The sequence below is a fragment of the Pleurodeles waltl genome, chromosome 6 (assembly GCF_031143425.1).
Source record: "Pleurodeles waltl isolate 20211129_DDA chromosome 6, aPleWal1.hap1.20221129, whole genome shotgun sequence".
Taxonomy (NCBI): domain Eukaryota; kingdom Metazoa; phylum Chordata; class Amphibia; order Caudata; family Salamandridae; genus Pleurodeles; species Pleurodeles waltl.
In genome coordinates this window covers 1,684,038,394-1,684,063,508 of record NC_090445.1, presented here as the reverse complement: position 1 = coordinate 1,684,063,508, position 25,115 = coordinate 1,684,038,394, and the positions used below count along the sequence as shown (strand labels likewise).

General features: G+C 44.2%; 1 protein-coding gene across 8 annotated transcripts in view; it reads left to right on the top strand.

The window, feature by feature from the left end:
• The window catches only part of NR6A1 (nuclear receptor subfamily 6 group A member 1), a 685,712-nt gene that overhangs the window by 563,605 nt on the left and 96,992 nt on the right, over positions 1–25,115 (top strand). The gene's annotated exons all lie outside the window — the stretch shown is intronic.

Sequence of the window (25,115 nt, the reverse complement as noted above, 5' to 3'; positions counted from 1 at the left end):
GAGACGTTGCCTGTGAGTGTGTAAAGACCGGATCTTTGACTAAGAGACGATTGAATTCTAGTGATGGTGAAAGGAAATGAAATCTGACAATCAAAAGAGCGAAAAAGTGCTTATTTGATGCGTTATTACCGTACTGAAATACGCTCCTGGGCAAAATGCAAATTACACTAGTGAAATTCACAATATTCCAGAATTTTTAATTATGTGAAAAATTACAACATATTTCTCATTTTGCAGGAGAGTGATCTGTGTACAAAATGCCTCTCTGAGAGACATTTTGTGCTTGAACAGTCGCCTCATGGTTTCTCACTTGATTATACTTGACACGCAGTATGTCCTTGTGTAATAAAAGTCCCACAGACCACTTTTCATGTTAAAGCGTAATTAGGCTTAGCGTAACTTCATTTCATGAAATTGTCATTGAATTTCACTAAAAAATGTGCATTTTTGCACACCATTAGTGTTTGCATCACACAGGTGTTGGTGGTAGGGGCGAGGTTTGTCTTCTGCTCTGTGCATGTGTGTAATTGCCCATCCAACCCATTCTTGGGGTCTGAAAAGGGCACCTGAAGAGCTAGGGGGCCAGTGGTTGTGGCCACAGCCTGCGTTCAGAAGGAGGCACCAGATGCCACTGGTGTGGCATAGGATGGGCAAAGAGAGATGCCAGGTTCCTCCTTGAGACCTACCATGATCCCTGGTCTAATGTGACTCTCCATGGATGGCACACAATCACTGCACCCCTTCTGAGCCTCCTTCCTGTGCCTAGAGTCTGGTCCTAATTGGCAAGCACATAGGCGAATTCGGTCCTCATTGGCATGAAGTCGCTTCCCTCTGTAAGTGAGGGAAAAAAGTCTCCCTGCAGCTGGCGCACATCTGGTATTACAGAAGGGGGCTCGTGAGTGCACCCCGACAAGGCAAGTATTTCTGTACAGAACGTGCCATCTGCCATGCACCACAAATGGATTTTCACCAGTTGTGCCAAAAAGTATGTTGATGAATTCACTTTCGAAGGATTCGTATTATGATAAGAGCATCAATTATGATTGTAATAGTTTTATTGTTTGGAGAAAAGACAGAGACACGAAACGATTGAGAAATGTTTGTGTTTATGATTAACTATTTCTTTAAGAATGTTTTCAAAGATGGAAATATGATATTGTGTAAAAAATATCAACGCGACATGGAAAAGCCATGGGGTTCGAAGTGAAGCGATCGTAAGGTGTCCACCTATTTTAGCTCTGTCAGTGGCACCTGATTCCGCGATCGGTTTTATTCCGCTGTCTCTGCAGTCTGATTTAGGGATTAAAGACTTTTCCCCATCATGGTTTCAGATTTTCTCTCAGATAGATCTTTCCGGATCCCACTTCCAGCCTTTGAATCCTCCTCAAGATAGTGAATACGTGGTGTCCCCCGGAGCTCTATCCTGAAGCCATTGTTGTTCAATCTGTATGTAGCCCCTCTAGCTCACCTAATTCATCTTTGGGGTTCAATCTTTTTCTTTATGCAGATGATACCCAATTTCGTCGTAAAGCTAGAGTGAGAACAGCAGCATGTGTTGTCTCAACTGCATGATTGCCTCTCCAATATCCACTCTGGATCACTGCTAACCACTCAATGTGACATGATGGAAATCCTCTGTCCCAGCAAGCCATCTTTGTTTTGGGAGTAATCTTTTTGCCCAAACAGTCAATACCAAGTGCCGATGCCTGCAGGAGTTGTGAAAGATCTTGGTGTAAAAATCAACTCCTCTCTGACTTTAGCTGATCAGATTTTTTTCAGTGGTTACATCTTGCCTTTTCCGGTTGCGCAGATTAAGACGAGTGCTCCCATCTTTTTTCTTACCCACTTAAGTTGCAAATCTTCAGTGCATTCGTTTTTGCTCGACCCGATTATGGAAATTCCATCTATTTCGTTTTATCTTTCTGTACATCGAAGGGACCACATTATTCTAGTTTTAGCCCTTTTACTCTCTGGGCAGGTCATCGCCCTAGAATATATTTAAGTGGCACTCTTCCACTTACCTGTCCGGGTCCACGAGTGCGTTTCTTTTAGACACCCTTAAATACTGTTTGAAGACCGTAGGAGTTAGTTGTTTTGATGACGTTTAGATGAGGTTCCATACCACTGTGTTTACAGTGGGAATTTGATTTGCTTAAACTCAGGGAATACCTCAAAGCTTGGTCATTTTCTGGTTCTTAGTTTGGATTTGTAGTTTTGTGTAAGCATTCTGTTCTGACTGTATCTGTAATGATTAGTTTTGGGATAACACCACCAAGTTACTCTAGATAGAGGGAACCCTGCATTATATAAACACCAAATACAGGTACCAGATCCTTAAAAATAATTATGTACAAGGTATTTCATGAAAAATTGCATCCACTGGAATAGAGTTAGGTCTACAATGAAAATCTGCACTTCAGCACAGGAAATTGATAGTCTTTGGTTCCCCAAAATCTTTAAGAAACAAGGTTTGTATCAGGGTTATCCAAGATGGGTCAAAAGAGCTTACATGTCCGTTGGATTTTCAAGATATCCTCATGAGATAAATTTACATGCAATTATTCGGTTTGGATTACTGTTGTTGGCGACTGGTCTCTATACTAAGAATTGTTTCTAAAAATTGAAAAATCAAAGGACCCCAGAAATTGAGATGCAAAAAGAAAATAGCAGCACCCTTCTTTGAATATTTATGGCCAAGAAAATGAAGCAGAATAAGAGATTTGTTGAGCTGTTTTAAAGCACTGTTGAGGGATCAGTAAAAGGAAATGTTTTACGGTCAATGTTTATTTTTAAAATAAAGGTTTTGTGGGCTTCCCTTCCTCCTCTCATGGTTTCTCTGTGTTTCTCCCGTGTGTGATTATCTGAGCAGCAGCAGTGTATAGTGTTGCTTGCTCAGCATAGTTAGGAAGGATTAATAAACATGTGTATGAATCTGTGAATGATAGTAATATTTTTGGGTGGCTGACAATTGAATTTAGTAATTTCACTTATACAGCAGACAATTGGAATACCTTGTGGTATTCTGTTCACCGGACATAGATTATTTGATTGATATGGGATTAATTTGATGAAGATCTTTCCACAGTATACTTTACTAGTAATTTAGTAAAACAACTCATACTAGGAAGATACGGAAGGGATCAAAACAACCTTGAAAAAGTATTCTAAAACAGAGATACAGAAATGAAAGGCATGTTTGAATTTTCTTTAAACATAATTGAATCTGCAGTGGTGAAAGATTTTTCTTTTTTTAAAGCCACAACCAGTATTTTATTTTACCATGTGTATGCTCACTCTAATATGGCAGCCGGGCTATTTTAGGCCATTTGTTAAAATCTGGCACCTACTTGTGGCCATCTGGAGTGGTGCAGTAAGGCACGTACTTGCAGAGCCTTGATGTAGCAAGGGCTGTGAGCTGAATTGCCTAATAGTGCCAAGTGGTGGTTGAGCCCTCAGAGGCACTATAAAAGAGGTCCATCCCGCCTAATCACACATTGAATAATATTGTTAAAACAAATAATGTAGATAGGGTTCTGAGAGAGGAAGCTCGTTAGAATCCCGAGGGCCTGTTGGCACTCCCAGCTGCAGCTTCTGTTAAGTGTGAGAGCACAATAAGTAAGCAGGTCAGATTACAAATCATAGATTCATGGGTGCGACCTTGTTTGAAGGGCACCGGTGCAGGGTGGCGTGGGCTGTGGAATTTCCGAAGATGCCACCTCTTGTTAAGTCACTTATTCACATCTGAAAAACCCAATGGTCCTGCTTCACAAACCTACATCTTGGGTCCCCAAAAGCAGTGCAACTGGCACCCTAACTATTTAATGGGGTAACCACTGGCCAGTAGTGCCCGGTCAACTCCAAACCTGTCAGTCACGGCTCAGTATATACAAAGTTTATAACGAACCACGACTGAAAACTCTGGTGTTGAGGCTGAATGAAGGCAGTGAGAGTCTTACAGAAAATCAGTGCCTTAAGAGCGATTATAAAAATGCACTCACCCACTGCATGTACTCACTCACTTCCGGTCCTCCTGCTTGGTCTGGCCTGCAAGGTGCAGCAGTTCTCCACACCAATCGGAACGCTGCTGTCATGCTGCTGATAATGTTAGCAGCATGAGAGCAGCACCAGTATTGGCTGGAGCGGGCTGCCTCGAATCTCCCGCAGGCACTGGGGCCTGTGGCTGCTCGCCACCTGTCTGTCTTAGAAAGCTGGCTGGAGAGGTTTCCGCTGCACGTCACAGGCCATCGCAAGACAGCTGTGTTACGCGCACTGTAAACAGGTGGAATGAGCACTACTCCCCTGGTGTCAGTCAACAGCAGTGGCCCCGCCCCCATGCACAGTTCAGGCTGGGAAAAGGAAACCATATAGTGGTAATAAATTCATTTTATTACGATTTTAGTTTTCAGGTTTTGCTGTGCTGGCAGCAGGGGGTTGACGCTCCTCTCCCCTAATGGAGGGGCAGCCGCTGCCCAAAAAATGCACCACAATAGTAAATTTCCACATTTGTGGAATCGGGATTTGGAGAGTCGCAGAGGGTGGTGGGATTTAATAAATACAATGCGAATACGTACATAATTATAGGTCTAGCGGTATTTCCAAAGATTCTGAAAATAGACGTATCTGAGAAACCCAGGTAGAAGGTCTCGTGAAAGCCAAGACAACATCCTTTTCTATGGAGTGAAACTGGAGGAAAGTCCCTCAAAAGAATGCACACATAAGGTTTCTCAACACAGAAAACCTTTTTTCCTTTGTAGAGTAAGAGTTACATGTGCAAACGCGTATTTCTGCATTTAGATTGGTCTGTTCTCAAAAAGTATAAACGCATTGCAAAAGTAGACAGCGAATCAATCACAGGAGTAGTTTTCATTTTCTAACAAGTCTGTGAAAGTTTCAGAGCTTTTCACATTAAACAATGATTTCTCATCACAGAAAGTTGTCCCCGAGTGGGAAATGCTTTTGATAGAGAGTTCTGCATTGTTAATTTGATTTAATTTTGCTGTTGACATCAGTAACTCGTGCAGACACATTATTAATTAAACAAATGTAAACAAAATCTGCGGGGTCTCTACAAATAATCTATTTTGCATTGTCAAGTGCATGTGTTGACAGCAGCTGCCCCTGTAAGATCACCCCGGAACCAGCACTAAATGCCGCTTTCTTGTGGCCCTGCTGAGCGTGACCTCATATGGGAACAGCTTCTGGTTCAATCCAGTTCAGTCTTTGGGCCTGGAATCCCCTTTCAGGGCAAACAAACATTTTCTTCTTCGGTGTGTAATTAGACTCTGTATTCGACTTGAACCCCGCCCAGAGAGGTTTCTGTAACTGCTGGTAAAACTATCTAGTTCAGCTGGATGAGATAAAATCAAGGCCCGGCTCGGGTGGTGGTGGTGGTGGTGGTGGGGGGGGGGGTAGGGGGGTAGGGGGCTGGAGGGGTGCCCTCCTGTCCCATCCTGAAAATGCAATCCTCTTCCAGGAATGGGGAAGCCGGGTTCTTCCTCGGAGGGCAGCCTTGCCCCCGGGGCACGCGGTGTTTTACTCCGGCGCCCTTAGTTCTTCAAAGCATGAGTGACAGGGAGGGGAGCCCCGCCCTACTTTACGGGAATCCGATCTGACGTCATCACGCTCCTCCCATTGTCAACGACTTAATTATGCCACAATCGCAGATGCCATTCAAAATGCCAGCTGTTAAGATGGGTGCAGAATACGACGTGACATATCATGATTATATACTCGTTATTTCTGCGAAATGATGTTATTTATAAACTTTTCAGAATTTTGGATCAGTATAACACCTCGGTCCTGATCTACATTTCCATAAAATGTTTTGTTATTACAAGCGCAGATGCAAAGAGGCAAATGTTACCCTGGCGAGCATTGGTCTGTTTCCTTTGGTTCCGAATTTGTAATCCTTAGCTGGTTTGGAGTGGCAACATTTAAATTTATATTATTCAGGGTTTTCTACAACGTGCTTGTAGTCTCATTGCTCGTGTTTATTGTTTATTATACTGTTCTTGGAATGATAATTTTAGGGTGAAAATCATAGATTTGTGGTAATACGAAATATGCAAGTTTAAAAAAAAAACTAGAAGTAAAAACTAGGGTTACCAAAGTTAACGACTTGCATGGATGTCTAAGGAGACAAACAACAAACTTACCGAAGTGAAAAAGGTTTTTTTTTTCCACTCTGTGTTTATTACAAGGACATACATTAACTTATAGAGAGATGTCATTGTTCGAATGGGTTCGACGCGCAAATTCTAGCAGAACTGACATTTCATTCTTTTAAATTTGATAAACTGCTATTGCGCCATAAAGAAATAATGTCACACACACTGGTTTATATCTATTTTTGACAAAAACATTTTTTTTCATCTTTAATGGAAAATATTTTGATAGTATACAATATAAATCAGAGTCTGTTAGGTATTTAGATGGCCTGGGCATGAACTCCGCACAAACAGTTCAGCATTGATTTTTGTTTTAGATTTCATTTGTATTTCTCTGGTTATCTGTTAATGTAACCATAGAAGAAAAAAAAAACATTTCTTAGCAAGTACTTTATTTTAATTTCCCTCTTATCATTGTTTTCTTTCACCTTTAAATATACTTTTATTTTTCTGGGCTTGGGATTTCTTATCCTTTATTGTGCTGTGCTTCGATTATTTCTGCTATCCTTATTTTAAGTCTGGCCTAGAGACTGCTTTAGATATCTCGTCTGCCTCATGTTTTCCCAAAAATTGATAATAAAATACATACATATATAGAGGGGCTTTCAGTCCGCCATCTGCATCTGTTGATCTGCTCAAATGTCTTTTGCTATGCGGTAACTACGCGCATCAGGGGCCGCCCACTTCATCCATTGGCTGCTTTGCAGTATGATTGACGCCATTTCCCCATATCACTTATGCACATTTGTAGGAAGTTGGCTCTGTATGCACTATTTCAAAGTAAGGAATAGTATGCACAGAGTCCAAGGGTTCCCCATAGAGGTAAGATAGTGGTAAAAAGAGATAATACTAATGCTCTATTTTGTGGTAGTGTGGTCGAGCAGTAGGCTTATCAAAGGAGTAGTGTTAAGCATTTGTTGTACATACACACAGGCAATAAATGAGGAACACACACTCGGAGACAATTCCAGGCCAGTAGGTTTTTGTATAGAAAAATATATTTTCTTAGTTTATTTTAAGAACCACAGGTTCAAATTTTACATGTAATATCTCAAATGAAAGGTATTGCAGGTAAGTACTTTAGGAACTTTGAATAATCACAATAGCATATATATTTTTCAAATAAAACACATATAGCTATTTTAAAACTAGACAGTGCAATTTTCACAGTTCCTAGGGGAGGTAAGTAATTGTTAGTTCTTGCAGGTAAGTAAACCACCTACGGGGTTCAAGTTTGGGTCCAAGGTAGCCCACTGTTGGGGGTTCAGAGCAACCCCAAAGTTACCACACCAGCAGCTCAGGGCCGGTCAGGTGCTGAGTTCAAAGTGGTGCCCAAAACACATAGGCTTCAATGGAGAAGGGGTTGCCCCGGTTCCAGTTGGCCAGCAGGTAAGGACCCGCGTCTTCGGAGGGCAGACCAGGGGGGTTTTGTAGGGCACCGGGGGGGACACAAGTTAGCACAGAAAGTACACCCTCAGCAGCACGGGGGCGGCCGGGTGAAGTGTGCAAACACACGTTGGGTTTGTAATAGGAATCAATGGGAGACCAAAGGGTCTCTTCAGCGATGCAGGCAGGCAAGGGGGGGGCTCCTCGGGGTAGCAACCACCTGGGCAAGGGAGAAGGCCTCCTGGGCTGGAGTTCCGATCTTTCAGGTCCTGGGGGCTGCCTGCGGGTGCAGAGTCTTTTCCAGGCGTCGGGATCTGGGAGTCAGGCAGTCGCGGTCAGGGGGAGCCTCGGGATTCCCTCTGCAGGCGTCGCTGTGGGGGCTCGGGGGGGGCAACTCTGGTTTCTCACGATCTCGTAGTCACTGGGGAGTCCTCCCTGAAGTGTTGTTTCTCCACAAGTCGAGCCGGGGGCGTCGGGTGCAGAGTTGCAAGTCTTACACTTCTGGCGGGAAACGCAGTTGTCTTTAAGTTGCTCCTTTGGAAACAAAGTTGCAGTCTTTGGTGAACAGGGCCGCTGTTCTCAGGAGTTTCTTGGTCCTTTTAGAGCAGGGCAGTCCTCTGAGGATTCAGAGGTCGCTGGTCCTGGGGAAAGCGTTGCTGGAGCAGTTTCTTCAGAATGGGGGAGACAGGCCGGTAGGGCTGGGGCCAAAACAGCTGGTGTCTCCATCTTCTCTGCAGGGTTTTTCAGCTCAGCAGTCCTCTTCTTCTTAGGTTGCAGGAATCTGAGTTCCTAGGTTCAGGGGAGCCCCTAAATACAGAATTTAGGGGTGTGTTTAGGTCAGGGAGGGCAGTAGCCAATGGCTACTAGCCCTGAGGGTGGCTACACCCTCTTTGTGTCTCCTCCCAAGGGGAGGGGGGTCACATTCCTATCCCTATTGGGGGGATCCTCCATCTGCAAGATGGAGGATTCCTAAAAGTCAGAGTCACTTCAGCTCAGGTTGCCTTAGGGGCTCCTCCTTGTTTTTCTCATTATCTCCTCCGGCCTTGCCGCCAAAAGTGGGGCCGTGGCCGGAGGGGGCGGGCAACTCCACTAGCTGGAATGCCCTGTGGTGCTGGAACAAAGGGGGTGAGCCTTTGAGGCTCACCGCCAGGTGTTACAGCTCCTGCAGGGGGAGGTGAGAAGCACCTTCACCCAGTACAGGCTTTGTTACTAGCCACAGAGTGACAAAGGCACTCTCCCCATGTGGCCAGCAACATGTCTCGAGTGTGGCAGGCTGCTAAAACCAGTCCGCCTACACAGGTAGTTGGTTAAGGTTTCAGGGGGGACCTCTAAGGTGCCCTCTGGGGTGTATTTTACAATAAAATGTACACTGGCATCAGTGTGCATTTATTGTGCTGAGAAGTTTGATACCAAACTTCACAGTTTTCAGTGTAGCCATTATGGTGCGGTGGAGTCCGTGTTTGACAGACTCCCAGACCATATACTCTTATGGCTACCCTGCACTTACAATGTCTAAGGTTTTGCTTAGACACTGTAGGGGCACAGTGCTCATGCACTGGTGCCCTCACCTATGGTATAATGCACCCTGCCTTAGGGCTGTAAGGTCTGCTAGAGGGGTGACTTATCTATACTGCATAGGCAGTGTGAGGTTGGCATGGCACCCTGAGGGGAGTGCCATGTCGACTTACTTGTTTTGTCCTCACCAGCACACACAAGCTGGCAAGCAGTGTGTCTGTGCTGAGTGAGGGGTCCCCAGGGTGGCATAAGATATGCTGCAGCCCTTAGAGACCTTCCCTGGCATCAGGGCCCTTGGTACCAGGGGTACCAGTTACAAGGGACTTACCTGGATGCCAGGGTGTGCCAATTGTGTAAACAAAAGTACAGGTTAGGGAAAGAACACTGGTGCTGGGGCCTGGTTAGCAGGCCTCAGCACACTTTCAATTCAAAACATAGCATCAGCAAAGGCAAAAAGTCAGGGGGTACCCATGCCAAGGAGGCATTTCCTTACAACATTCGTCTGAAAAGGAAAACGCTTCAGTTCTGTGGCAATTGTGTCTGAACTACTGGCCACTCCTTGATTATATACCTACTTATCTGTTTCTGCACATTACATATGTATGCAATACATCATATCTACGTAGCATGTTTTCCGTTGATAAAGCTCCTAGCTTTGCTAATGCTTGTTTTTGTCGCATACATCTTACGAGGTTGATTAGGTCGAGACCTTCTGACTCCCAGAATCTAGGGTCCAGATCCTTCCATTCCACATGTTCCTGAAGCAGAGGTGATCTGGTGCACATGACCATTGACCCCAAGAATCTAGGCCCAGATCCGTCTACTCCACACACACCACAAGCATAGGTGATCCGGTGCACGTGACTCACAGAATCACCCCACAAGCAGAGGTGATCGGGTGCACGTGACTAGTGACTCGCAGAATCTAAGGCCTATATCCTTCTACTCTACACACACACCACAAGCAGAGGTGATCTGGTGAACATGACTAGTGACTCCCAGAGTCTACGACCGAGATCCATCCATGCTACATGTGCAGAAAACTGAGGTGATCTGGTGCACGACTATTGACCTCAGAAATCCCGATCCTTCTACTCCATGCACACCACAAGGAGAGGTGATCTGGTGCACATGACTATTGGCCCCAAAAATCCAGGCCCACATCCTTATTCTCCATGCACACCACAAGCAGAGGTGATCTAGTGAACATGACTATTGACCCCAGGAATCGAGGTCCAGATCCTTCTAGTCCCCATACACCAGAAGTGGAAGGGATCTAGTGCAGGTGACTATTGACCCCAGGAATCTAGGTCCAGATCCTTTTACTCCACATACACCGGAATTGGAGGTGATCTGTTGTACATGCCTTTTCACTCCCAGAAGCTGAGGCCTTTGATCCATTGAGCCCACAAGTGTCTGAAGTAGGGGAGATCTAGTATATTGTAATCACTCATTTAGCGATGGTGAGTCCACGAGTAGTGACATTGTTCTACTGCATGCATAGGAGATGATGGTGATAACGTCCTGGTGCACCGAGCTCTGTGAACAGCCCTCTGTGGCCATGACTGCTCCTCTCACCATTTCCAATAGCCAGGGCCCCTCCCCTGTGATTGATTACAGTGAGCAGCTGCATTCCATCAGCCCCTATTAAGTCTATTTTAGAGCTGTATCCCCTTCCCCTTTCAGTGTTTTGGGTGTGCACATTCCTGTAACATGACTACTTCCTTCCTGTGTGGCTAAATTTGGCATCCGCCTGCCCCATGACTTCCGAGCTCATTCATTTCGTCACTTCCTGTTAACGTTATTATGTTTCAGACCCCTTCTGTCTTCCGTGTGGGGTACCTCAAGGCTCATCATTGTCCCCCACGCTTGTTAATATCTTCGTCATCTCTTTGGCAAAATTTATTATGTCTTCCAGCTTTGTGGCTGTGGCCTATGCTGATGACACACAAATAATGGTGTCCATTTCTTCGGATATGGATGAAGTAGGGAGCAAATTTAGAAGCTGTCTAGCCAACATTGCTCTGTAGATGCAAGATAACTGTCTAAAACTGAATTCAGAAAAGACAAAGGTTATTCTATTTGGAAGATACCTCATTTTAGAATACGTCCCGGTGGCCCCCCAACACCAGACCTCTACCGTGTCCGGTGCAGAAAGTAAAAAACTCAGGAGTGGTGTTCGATGGACAGCTTTGATTTTCCAAACAAATAAACCAGGTTACATCTTCATGTTTCCATCTGCTTAGAATACTAAGGAATTTGTTCCAGTATATTCTTTTTAAAATGCAAAAAACGTTTTAGTTGCATTAGTACCATTCAGAATAGACTATTTCAAACAAGGTCAATTAAAACTCCAATCCCTCCAAAATACGGCTGCCTGTTTTCTACCTAAAGTACCTACATACAACACCATATCCAAGGGGCTGCAGGTCCTTCACTGGTTTCCAGTCAATGAACGAGTGACACTTAAAGCCCTATGCATGGCCCATAAGGCTCTGCTTGGGGAAGGGCCTTCATATTTAAAAAATAAAAAAATAAAAAACCTTCATTTCGCATGTTCCCTCTCGAAATGTAAGGTCAAGAAGAGCTAGTCTGGGAGTTTCCCAAAAATGAAGAGATCCAGATAGGGAGGGAGGAGTTTCTCTTTTCTAGTACGTAAACTCTGGAATAGCATGGCTCTTGTTCTTCTGTTCCAATCCATCAGAGCTCCTTTTAGGAAACTGCGCAAAACATGGCCTTTTCCCAAAATTCAGTAGTCAATCCACCTACTTCTTTGAGAATGCTAGCGCTAAGACACCTTGCGCCTTATAAGAACTTTACTCACGTGCGTTTGGCACATGAGGTCTTCTTATGCATCAGTTTAAAGACAGTGCACTAGTGACTCGAGGAGCCAGGCCTTAGTGTATTCCGTCTTCTTAATCTTTTTTACTAGTTGCGTCTAGTAAGGCTCACCTCCCTAAAATAGGCCTCTACTTTGAATTAAGGCCGCTGTGTCTCTGCAGAGGGAAAAATAACAGAAGCAGGTCGGTCTGATGCATCTGAAAGTGCGGGACAGGATCCCTGATGGGGCGTTACAGCGACATTTGTGAGACTAGGTGACCATCTCTAGCCAGGCCGCTTCTAGATTTAGGGGTTCTTGCCGCCCCGAGACAGGACAGTGATGCAAGGCATGGAGGCTGAGAGTGCAGTGCGCACAGGAAACACACTTAGGCGCTCAGCCTTGCCGTTTACGCTTAAGCTGAGGTTAGATGTTTGTGTACATTTTTGCTCTGCACCCCTTGCAGCATTTCTAGTATTTAATCCACGTTTTTCCAAACCCTAGGTTGCAAAGTCAGACAGAGCCGTATCGCCTGGATACCTAAATCCTGGATGAGAACTATTAATAGGTTTATATAGAAACCTCTGTGGGCCTCCTGGTGGGGTCTCTTGCAACTCGAAGCCAATTTACGAGATTACCTTATATCCCGCAACCCATATTCTTGTTGAGAAATGAACGTTTCCTTCTAACCTTGGACCTTTAGCGCTTCAGTGTGAGAAGTAGCGCTATAAAAGCTTTATTCGCGCCCACAGCCCTCTCCGGTTCCCATAGCTTGAGGGATCCGACTGGCTAATCCGGGAGTGCCCGACGAACTGGTTAGACAGGTTGGTGAGTGGGTCGGTTTTTTGGCGAGGTGTGGACCTGTTTAAAGGTCGGTGGGCCGGTTTTTGTTGATTTTCCTGATATTACCACAGACATTGTCTGCAGCAATCTCGAATCCACGCAGTCTTCCACAACTTGCAAAATACTCACACAGCCTGTCTTTACAAGTTCGAAACTACCCCAAGTTTCAAATTATGGGGCACTTTTCAAACAATTTAAATTCACTAATGGGGCAACTTTTATTTTGGTACCCGGGCCTGTATTCTGCCTGATTGCATCGCAGCTAGCGTAGCACACCAGGCACTAGCACAGAGAAGTCGGCCACCCAGAGCCATCGGTTGAATTTCGGAGAGGCCAGTCCGTTTAACGTCCATTCCGGTGGATCGGTGAAACGGGACACTTAAATTGTACTGTAACGGAGATTTTACCCCATCAGCGATGTCACAACGTCGTCACAGTGCGGTGTAAGGCTGTTTCTTGTATTGACGGACAACAGCGACACCTCATGGCAAAAAAAGAAGTTGTCGTGATTAGCATTAATCGCCCTTGACGACAGTTTGTATACAATCACATGCTAATACAAGGAAATATAAATGAACTACGTTTGGACTTTTTCAGTGGCTCCTTTTAAAGATTTAAAAAAAACACAAAAAGTACTTTCTGGCCATGTGAAAAAAAAATAGTACCACTGTTACTGATGCACATACGCACTCTTTAGAAACTGAACATGCGACTCCCTTCCTTGAGTTGCACAGTCTTCTGTCAATCCTTTCAAAAGTGCTCTGTGTATGTCATGCATGTTCTGGGTACAGCATATATGCAAGATTTTTTTTTTTTTTTAAATACAGGGAGTGCAGAATTATTAGGCAAGTTGTATTTTTGAGGATTAATTTTATTATTGAACAACAACCATGTTCTCAATGAACCCAAAAAACTCATTAATATCAAAGCTGAATATTTTTGGAAGTAGTTTTTAGTCTGTTGTTAGTTTTAGCTATGTTAGGGGGATATCTGTGTGTGCAGGTGACTATTACTGTGCATAATTATTAGGCAACTTAACAAAAAAAATATATATACCCATTTCAATTATTTATTATTACCAGTGAAACCAATATAACATCTCAACATTCACAAATATACATTTCTGACATTCAAAAACAAAACAAAAACAAATCAGTGACCAATATAGCCACCTTTCTTTGCAAGGACACTCAAAAGCCTGCCATCCATGGATTCTGTCAGTGTTTTGATCTGTTCACCATCAACATTGCGTGCAGCAGCAACCACAGCCTCCCAGACACTGTTCAGAGAGGTGTACTGTTTTCCCTCCTTGTAAATCTCACATTTGATGATGGACCACAGGTTCTCAATGGGGTTCAGATCAGGTGAACAAGGAGGCCATGTCATTAGATTTCCTTCTTTTATACCCTTTCTTGCCAGCCACGCTGTGGAGTACTTGGACGCGTGTGATGGAGCATTGTCCTGCATGAAAATCATGTTTTTCTTGAAGGATGCAGACTTCTTCCTGTACCACTGCTTGAAGAAGGTGTCTTCCAGGAACTGGCAGTAGGACTGGGAGTTGAGCTTGACTCCATCCTCAACCCGAAAAGGCCCCAGAAGCTCATCTTTGATGATACCAGCCCAAACCAGTACTCCACCTCCACCTTGCTGGCGTCTGAGTCGGACTGGAGCTCTCTGCCCTTTACCAATCCAGCCACGGGCCCATCCATCTGGCCCATCAAGACTCACTCTCATTTCATCAGTCCATAAAACCTTAGAAAAATCAGTCTTGAGATATTTCTTGGCCCAGTCTTGACGTTTCAGCTTGTGTGTCTTGTTCAGTGGTGGTCGTCTTTCAGCCTTTCTTACCTTGGCCATGTCTCTGAGTATTGCACACCTTGTGCTTTTGGGCACTCCAGTGATGTTGCAGCTCTGAAATATGGCCAAACTGGTGGCAAGTGGCATCGTGGCAGCTGCACGCTTGACTTTTCTCAGTTCATGGGCAGTTATTTTGCGCCTTGGTTTTTCCACACGCTTCTTGCAACCCTGTTGACTATTTTGAATGAAACGCTTGATTGTTCGATGATCACGCTTCAGAAGCTTTGCAATTTTAAGAGTGCTGCATCCCTCTGCAAGATATCTCACTATTTTTGACTTTTCTGAGCCTGTCAAGTCCTTCTTTTGACCCATTTTGCCAAAGGAAAGGAAGTTGCCTAATAATTATGCACACCTGATATAGGGTGTTGATGTCATTAGACCACACCCCTTCTCATTACAGAGATGCACATCACCTAATATGCTTAATTGGTAGTAGGCTTTCGAGCCTATACAGCTTGGAGTAAGACAACATGCATAAAGAGGATGATGTGGTCAAAATACTCATTTGCCTAATAATTCTGCACTCCGTGTATGATCTTAGTTTGTGTATATGAGGATAGCGAAAGGCCGCTGAGTTCCATCGGAATGGGCTCAAACAGCCCTGTAAATACAAGAATGGGGCAGAACAAATCTGCCACATTTAAAAAACAAGAGAAGACTGTGCTTTCTTCTTATTCCCATATCACAATTTCTTTCACACTTCATAAGTTAATATGTAGTTCTCTAGATTGGTTTGTACATACAAATTCACATTTCACTTCTTATGTTTTAAATCACAAATATTTTATTTGTACTAATAAAAAAGGGCATTTGATTTAATTCTTAAGCCTGCATCATTTATTATATTTGGGTAAGCCGCCTTGTTTTAGGCGAAGAACCAGCATGTATTACGGATTTGTCGGTACGCAGGTCTGGGGCTTTTTCAGGGCTCAGAACTACAGGAAAATGCTGTCATATGTGCAGAGCCACTAGACTTATGGGATTGTGAGGCCGTGGCGATTTTCACGCAATTATAGATTTGCCACATAATCCACCATTTGCTGCATAATCTGTAGATTTTAACAAAAAGGTTGTTTCTAGCTCAAACGGTAAAAAAGTTATTAAACATACAACAACACTGTTGCCGCGCAGTGGAAGGCCCTTTGCAAATCCGGACTGGTCACCTTTCTGTTGCTTACTGCTATATTTGGGTATTAGACTGTTACTAATGTAATGCAACCAATGCCCAAACAGTGGTACCAAGTTTAAAGATGACAAAATAATGAAGTAATACTATTACAAAATGGGCCTCGTTATGCTGCAGAATTAGGCCCTCCACTGCCACATAATTCCAGGGGCCCTGCTTATATTCTTGTCCACTTCCTAACTCAAGCAGTCTTTTTCAAAGACCGCTGTTTTCCGTATTGCTCTGGGTTATCTCTATTTTGTGGCCTTTTGTAAGGCTTGTTATTTAAGAAAACATCATGGCTGTTGCTTTAACGAGGGAAGGTAATGTGGGGAGGTGGTCTGAGCATTCTACCAGTCTCTGCAGTCTCAGCTAGATTAATAGTCTGCAGCCTATAACTACTCAATTTGAACCAAGCTAAGACGGCATTACTTTCCCTAGCTGTATGTACAAACCCATCTAGAGAAGTACATATTCACTAACCAAGTGTGAAAGAAATTGCAGCGTAGAAATAAGGTGATTCATATGGACTCACCGAGGAATAGTAGGCCCAGCTTCTTCCTTGGAGTACCACAACGCACCACCACGAATTCTTACCGTAACTAGGTGGTACTTAAGATTTTTGGGCCTATTTTAAAAACATGACAGGACCTGCCCAGAACTTCAAAAGTTCATTGTGTCTGCTTTATTCACCAGACCAGAAATAATCTTACAATCAGAGTCCATAGTTTTGAAACCGAGGAAAATTTGGCCAGTGAAATTGGCCCGTCCATTTTCATCGGTGACCAATGTTGGCGTAAAGTGAACATGTTTATTTATGTTAAGTGTTTTTTTTAGTGAGCACACTGATGTCAGCCATCTTGTTTGGCTTCTTTATTCCACACAGACTATTGCGTTTTTTAAGCAAGGAAGAGCCAGATTACATCATCTTTCTGGGTGATGCTGATTTGCTTAAAGGTGGTATTTGGCATAATTTTAGTGACAAAGGAAGAAGGAACACTCAAAACAACATAGAATTAAGAGGCAGAGGAAACCCACATGTCCCGGAAAGGGGACACCGGTTAATAACCTGAAGCCATTGTTGAAAGCTACAATGGATCAGAGATCCAGGATAGCCCTTTCTCCCCAGCATATCCAAACTCCAGAGGCCAATTTAAGGTTAGAGTCAACTTGAACACTCAAAAGAGAATCCCCAAATTACAACCCACACCTCCAGTCTCACAAACTCTCCCAAAGTACTTAGGTTTGTAGAGAGAGCGCACATCGCGAGGTCTTTGAAGATGCAAGAAGATGGTCCAACTGACACATGTCACACAGGTTAGATTGAGAGAAAATTGGCCCAAGCCCAGCAGAGACCATCACACAACACTTTACACCAGCATTGAGTTGGCCATCAGATCAGTGACTGAATCCCCTCTCAAAACAATGGCAATTTTAGTATATTGGGCAGGGTGGTCCACAGACCACCCCAGCGTGGAGAAGTGTGGCACAATGGTTAGAGCGGCAGACCCTGATGCAGAGATCTGGCCCGGGACCAGGGTTCAATTCCCGCCTCAGCGGGTCTTGGGCTCAGTTCCCTTGGACCAGATAATTCTCGCCTCGGTGCCTAATCTAATTAATGGGTCCCACTCTGTAACTCTGGGTAATAGCTTGCTTAATCTCCACAACGGCCCTGACAGCTCTTGGATGCCTGGCTTCACCCTGGGAGTTGCCCAGGAGTGGGCGCCCCACAGGGAAAAGCCAGGAGGGGTTCCACAGCGGTATGCGTACAGCGCCTTGAGACCCTAAAGGGTGAGTAGTGCGCTATACAAGTGCGAAGTTTTGTTTAGTTTAGCAGTGACCCTGTATGTGAAACCCCACAAACACAGACCTGTGTGTCTACAAATAAAAGCACCAAGTGACCATATGCTTGGTGGATGTGCGCTACATGAAGACAGCATTAGATTACATCACCTTTGATATTTACCTTCAAAATTCAAAGAACATTTTTTTACAGTTGCATAACGAACTGAATGCCACAAAAGGAAAACAACGCACCTTGACAACGCGCTAAATCGCACTAAGTAACTGCTCATTGCAAATTAATGACTGATATCAAACATAATGTCCTTGGGATCCGCTTTTAAAACAATCAGTACTTTTCACTGCTTTCATTACTTAAATCTACATTTAGAGGGGGGTGATTAAAGGTACCTGGGAGAATCACAGACTCCAAGGAAAAGACAGTTCAAGGCAGTGTCAATTTGACAACAGTCTTCAGTGCATTTCTCCCCCACTGTTCAGGAGAAGACGCTCCTTCAGGAAATTCTGAAAATGGCACTATAATACTTTTTTTCGTTTTTTGTGCTACTGCGCTAAGCCCTGTCTGTCAAAGATGACCCTTCACATAGCAACAGATTTCATCTGCTAAACACATAGCAACAAAACCTGCAGGTGATATTGTCTTGATACCAGCCTACATTCCATTATTTGTAATGCATGCATCTCACCCGTAAGGGTATCCAGGTATGGAAAGAAAGTTGCTCAGGGTTCGAAGCTAAGCTAACTAGAACAGCCAGGTTTTAAGTTTCTTCCTAAATTTTGAGAGAGATTCAGGGGAACGAATAGTGAGGGATAGCATATTTCAAGCATTGGGAGCCAGGTTAAAACAAGCATTTGCAATGCAAAGGGTCTCGCATTTGCTCGAGTCAAAGCTATTAGCGTTGTAAATTCCTATCTGGACTTTTCTTGCCTCATAAATTGAAAATTAAAAGTAAAACAGCTGACAAAAGCAAGTCAATTCAAAGTGCCATGGCTGCAATGAGCGTGAGTTATTGGCTCCCTGTGTGGATGTCTAGAAAGGATTGTGGCTGGGATGAAAGACGAACCGAAACCAGAGGAGTGGCCATCACACACTGTAAGAGGACGAAGCGTGACGTAGTGTGATGGCCAACAAAAATGTTCACTTAGTGAATCGCGTGGGAGGGAACTCGGCACTCAAAGGAGGGACATTTCACAAAACGCACCAATAAAAATGAAGCATTTAGGACAAGCACAAGAAAGAATGAATAGCAAAAGCCCACAGAGAAATTACAACAGGCCAGAGCGCTTACGCACTCGACCCTAAAAAGGTGCACCCTCCTGCTATAAGGACCTGAATGGCATGTGTAGTGGAGTTGGAAGGAACACAGAAGTGTATGTCACTGCTAAGGAAGGAGGGGCCAAGGTTGGAAAGTGCTTTGTAGGTATGCGTAAGAGGCATGTAGAGGGAACGCTTATCAACAACCAGCCAATAAAGATTATGTAAATGGGAGATGATGCTGGTTTGAGACGGCAGATTAAGAACAAGCCTAGAGGCTGTGTTCTGGACCATTTAGAGACTCTTGATAAGATGTACCCAAATGTCAGATACAGGGCATTTCCGTAGTCCAGTCTGCTGGTAATGAGTGCTTGAGGCACCGTTTTATATGTGTTCAGGGCCAGTCATTTAAACTATTTTTCTCAGCATTTGAAGTGTTAAAGCAAAAGCAAGTGCAATTATTTGGTTTGGCAGAGAAAGCTGATTACAGCAGTGATGCCCACGTATCTGGCAGCTTGCAAGGGCTGGGTCAGGGGAGGGCGATGGCAGGGGGGAGAGGGGGAATGTTGTGGGACCACCAGGTGGTGGTCCAGAGTGAAATATCTCTACCAAATAGGATAAGCTTGATTTTTCACTGTTTAGCTTTAGGCAACTACAGTGCATCCAGTCAGCAAGCGCAGGCATGCAGTACACTAGATTAGTGTGGGTAATTCTGTGTCTTCCAAGAGAGAGGGGACCAGCTGAGTGTCAACATCATAAGAGGTACTATTAGAGCTGTAACATTTAACAACAGATGCCAGTGGTGTTACATAAACATTCAACAACTTGGGGCTCAGGGAAGATCCGTGGGGGACAACCCAAAAAAGGTTGGAAGCCTCATACTGAAATAGCAGGAGACCTACTGATCAAGCCCAATGAGGTAGGACAGAAGTAAACCAGTGAAGAGCACAATGACGGATACCTGCATCGAAAAGGCACCTGAGCAGAATGGCATGTGATACCGTGTCAAATGCCACTGAAAGATCTAAGAAGGTACAAGCTGAAGTAGCAACCTTATCGATGACAAGTCGATGTCATTTGTGGCGGCACGGGGAGCCGTTTTTCCCAGGTTCAGGCACATCCCAAGCTTAGTGTTCAGTCCTCTGTGATTTTTAGACCTACGCCTTGGACAGGTCTGTGTAGGTTTTACTCCAGTGATGACTCTTGAGTAGCATTAAACGTCAATCCGGATCACATAAATTAAAATCTCCGGTGGCAAATGAGGCCTTTGAAATGAAGATACCACCTTCCTTAAATCCCCCCTGTTTTGTAACACCTGAGCCCAGCAGCAACCATTTTCAAGGGCTTTCACCTTTTTATAGGACATTATTCCAAGCGACCTCAGAGGGAATCTAAACCTTCGGTCTTTCTGTAGAGATTTAAAGACTTTCCTGTTTAGATTATATCTCTCTAATATGTAGACCATAAGATTGCTCTTCCTGTTGATGTGGTTTGCTTACTGCACCGAAGATTGACAATTACTCTAATGATATTTGTGGCAGTTCGGTCAGTTGTGCATCACTTGCATGCTCTCGGGTAACTGAAAAGCCTACGCCACCTCAAAGAGCCTCAAGTCTGCTCCTCCGCTCAATTCATGACCATAGTAAATGAATATACAATCCATGTTTCTCACATGCGCATCCTCTTGGGAATTGATTCTGGACCATAGAATGCAGGGATCTAGAGGGGGAAAGTCTAGTCTCTCCCCTAAGTGAGAAGCACCTGAGTGGTTGCCTCTTTCGGGCAGAGAGATGTTGTCAGGACCCACATAGGGGAAAGGCCCCGTTGTCAAAGGTTTGACAAAATGGAGAAAATGTAAGTGATATTTGTATCTCCATTTAAATAAACTGAGTTCAAGAAGTAGCTGAAATCGGATACACAGAGCACGACTCTAAGGATAGTGTTCCAAAATCACCAAGTGATTTCTGCAAAAGTTTATGATAGTCTTCCAATATCATCAAATGATTTCTTCAAATGATTTCTGCAGAAGTTGATGATAGTGTTCCAATATCATCAAGTGATTTCTTCAAATGATTTCTGCAGAAGTTGATGATAGTGTTCCAATATCATCAAGTGATTTCTTCAAATGATTTCTGCAGAAGTTGATGATAGTGTTCCAATATCATCAAGTGATTTCTGCAGAAGTTGATTATAGTGTTCCAGTATTATCAATAGATTTCTGCAGACGTTGATGATAGTGTTCCAATATCATCAAATGATTTCTGCAGAATTGTAATTGTAATAGTATTTATATAGCGCTTACTACCCCTGACGAGGCGTCGAAGTGCTTTTCGGTGACTAGCACGCTACTCCGGAACCCAACAGAAGTTGATGATGGTGTTCTAATATCATCAAATGATTTCTGCAGAAGTTAGGATAGTGTTCTAATACCATCAAGAGATTTAAGGAAGATACATTGATTCAAAACTTAGCAGGTCTGACACTGGACTAATTAATCCACTGTAGGGATCTGTGTCGCACCCATGGCCACAGAATGAAATTCTGGTGATGCCACTGAGCTTTTTATCCACCTTAATCGATAAAGTTAGGACCATCTCGTTGGTAGCAATAAACGCCTCCTATACAGTGGCAGAAGCCCCTGTTTGAAGGTGTGTTTTACAGCTACTGGTTACCTTTTATTGGCTTTGTTGCCTGAGCTGCTGACAGTGACCTGCCTTAAAAAGGGTCACTTCGTATGCAGACCGGCTCCGTGTCTGATCTACAAACTAGACACCTAGGAGTTTGCATGTTTGCACATTTTCCATCAGTGATTAAAAGTATCGGCTCAAAAGGCATATTTAAAATGGCAAAAAATATATTTATGTGGAAAAAAACTGTGGTTATGAGCTTATCGTGAAGCTTGAAGCCTTGAGTACCATAGGTCTGCCAGCCAGTGGTTACATTGTAAATCCATAGCTTACGGGGCTCAAAGTTCTGCTCTGAAGCCCGCGGCCATTAAATGCAAACACATTGAATACCAAGGCTGTTTAGCTTGAAACCCACCTCAAGCCTTTTTAATCCACTAACAGAGACTCCCTGCCCCTTCACCTCTCTCTCCTGCAGGTTTCTGCTTTCTCCCTTTCTGACAGGTTTTCTGCCTTTATCCTTCTCCGTTTTGAAGTGAAAACGTAAGTGCCAGTCCCCATAAATAAGTGCAGGTGTCCCCCACTGGCAACCACCGGCCCAAATTAAGCACTGCTGTCAGCGAATCGAAGTTTTTGGACTACGTTTGATGGTGTGCCCATGTTAGTAAGGATCCTGCTTGCTGAATAACCCTATAACAGTGTTAACGTCACTTACAAATTATTTCTGAGCTAGTACATTTTTAACAGTAGAATGTCACAAGGTGGAAATATGAGTTTATCTTCGGAGAACTTCGTAATGGGCAAATCACAAACACTGATCTTCCAGCAGATTCTCTGACAAACACGCAGTGTCCAATTTATGGGGAGTTTACAGATACACCAAAGCCACCCTCATTAGATACAACGAGGAAATACAGATCAAAGAGCCCTATTACCGACAGTGGTCGAGTGACCATGCTGGTCAGCGAGCCTCCTGTCGCGGAAACCCCACGCAGAGTTGCAAAGACCTGTTGGAGGTTGTCATTTGGCCATGTTGCATGGGGTCGACCACTTGCGATAGCAGATTATACGCATAAGTTCGTTGAGCACCCATATGGCTCAAACCTTTTTATAATCGTCCATGCTGTTGCCACCTGTGTGAGATGAATTGGCTAACTGAATGTTGTTTTGTCCACTTCATTCCCCATCAAAGATTTTTTTAATAAATTATTTTCTCTTCCTACTTCATTAATACATTGAGTAACACCATAGAAGCAAGTGAGCTCAACGTGAATGTTGCCGGCCCTGATTTCTAACTCGATCGCATCCTAAGGCCACACTCCCCAGCCAGTGGCCATTACTGTCCGAGGAATGCAACTTTTCAAAACACTGTCCTCAGTAACTTTTGTGAAGCCTTGGGATACTATACACCCCTTGTGTTGTGCTCGGTACGTAACCCTGCCCAAGGGTGCATCACACGTCTGCGTGACGGAGGGTCTACAAGCGCGTCTCGCTCGCTTTGTGACCTTTTAAGTATTCGCTCTTCCACTTGGCTGGAGGCAGCTTCACTAATCCGCTTTCTTGCAGCTCTCTGAGAGGGAGTGTCAGCCCCAGCTGACCAAACACAGCAAATGTCAAAGCAGGAAGAAGGTTACAAGACCATCCTTCATCACCCTGCAGAACCCAAAGATCACATTCTCGCGACAAATATTGAATTGAGAAAAGTAAACACTACACTTTATGAGAAGATGTTAGGTAATTATCCGGTAAATTCATTCTCTGCACCATGCAACCATCCTTCACTCAGTCACATCGTCCCATTATCAATCCTTTCCAGTATCCATTCATTCATCCCTGCTACGTCACCCTTGATCCAGCTAACACCCTCCATCACTCAGCCCCCCTTCATTCCAGCATGCCTTTCTTTCTTCATCCTTTTCTCCCTACAGCCCTAGTTTCATCCCATGCTCTATACCACATCCACACTCCCACGGATTCCATGCCCCATCATCCTTCCCTTGTGCCATACATCCTTTGCTCCCTACATCCCTTGTTTCATCCCATGCTCTGTACCGCATCCACTCTCCCAAAGATTCCATGCTCCATCATCCTTCCCTCGTCCCATCCATCCTTTGCTCCCTACATCCCTTGTTTCATCCCATGCTCTATACCACATCCACTCTCCCATCATCCTTCCCTCGTGCCATCCATCCTTTGCTCCCTACATCCCTTGTTTCATCCCATGCTCTGTACCACATCCACACTCCCACAGATGCCATGCCCCATCATCCTTCCCTTGTGCCATCCATCCTTTACTCCTTACATCCCTTGTTTCATCCCATGCTCTATACCACATCCACACTCCCACAGATTCCATTCCCCATCATTCTTCCCTCGTGCCATCCATCCATCCTTGGCTCCTTACATCCCTTGTTTCATCCCATACTCTGTACCACATCCACTCTCCCACAGATTCCATGCCTCATCATCCTTCCCTTGTCCCATCCATCCTTTGCTCCTTACATCCCTTGTTTCATCCCATGCTCTGTACCACATCCACACTCCCACAGATTCCATGCCCCATCATCCTTCCCTTGTCCCATCCATCCTTTTCTCCTTACATCCCTTGTTTCATCCCATGCTCTATACCACATCCACTCTCCCACAGATTCCATGCTCCGTCAAACTTTCCATGTGCCATCCATCCTTTGCTTGCCCATATTTCGTTCCCTCCATCTCTTTACATCAGTTCGTCCATCCCTTGCTACCTGTATCCATCCTCCGTACAAATCTTGGTTCCACTCACTTCTATCCATCCAGCCAATCTTCCTCCCAGTCTTGAAAAGGCTTCTTCATATCCCGTGACATGTAAGGGCCTGTCAAGGTGATGGAGGCACATTGCACACTCATCCATGAACGCCAATTCACCAAAATGCCAGAGGTAGCGTGAGTGACACCACACGCCCTTTGACCTCCAGTTTCTTTCACACACACACTGGTAATATATACCCACATTCATACTTACACACACTCTCTCGCGTGTGAGTAAGCACACAACATACATTTAAAAGCATTTTTTTCACTTCCCTCAGCTGCCAGGGAGGGTCATATTCCCGCTAATTGGACTCCTTTTTTATTACACTAATAATGAATAATTCAGTTTCTTCTTCTGCCATAGCCGGTCTTTCTAGAGAGACTTGGGGCTGTTGTTAGCCAAGGGAAAGCCAGTAATCTCCCGAATCCTGTTTCTGGCCAGACAACCCTCTGTGCTGCCCTTCTCTGAAATCTAGAAAAACACATCCTTCTAGAAAACTGAGGTTATAGGAAAGCTTGGGCCAACCTCACACAAGAGTATTTCACAGATCTCTGACCCCTGTGCCTTCTGCAGCCGGAGCTTTCTATTTCACTGAGTGACTTGTGAAAAATTCGCCATTTGCTCGAGGAATGCAGGGAAGGCGTGGTGACATCACCCCAAGCAATGAAAGTCCAGCAACATTTATTAAATAAGACGTTCTTTTCATCCGATCATCGTCCACGGACTTCTGACAGTTTCACAAGTTTAAGTATAGTCCCAATTTTCTAAAGAAGAGTCTGTACCATTGTAGTAGTGTTGACAAGGTATTCAAGTAATTAAAAATGTGTACATTTGCCAATCCGTTCTGGCATTCCTATGTGCAAAATGCAAATGATATTGAAGTTGCGG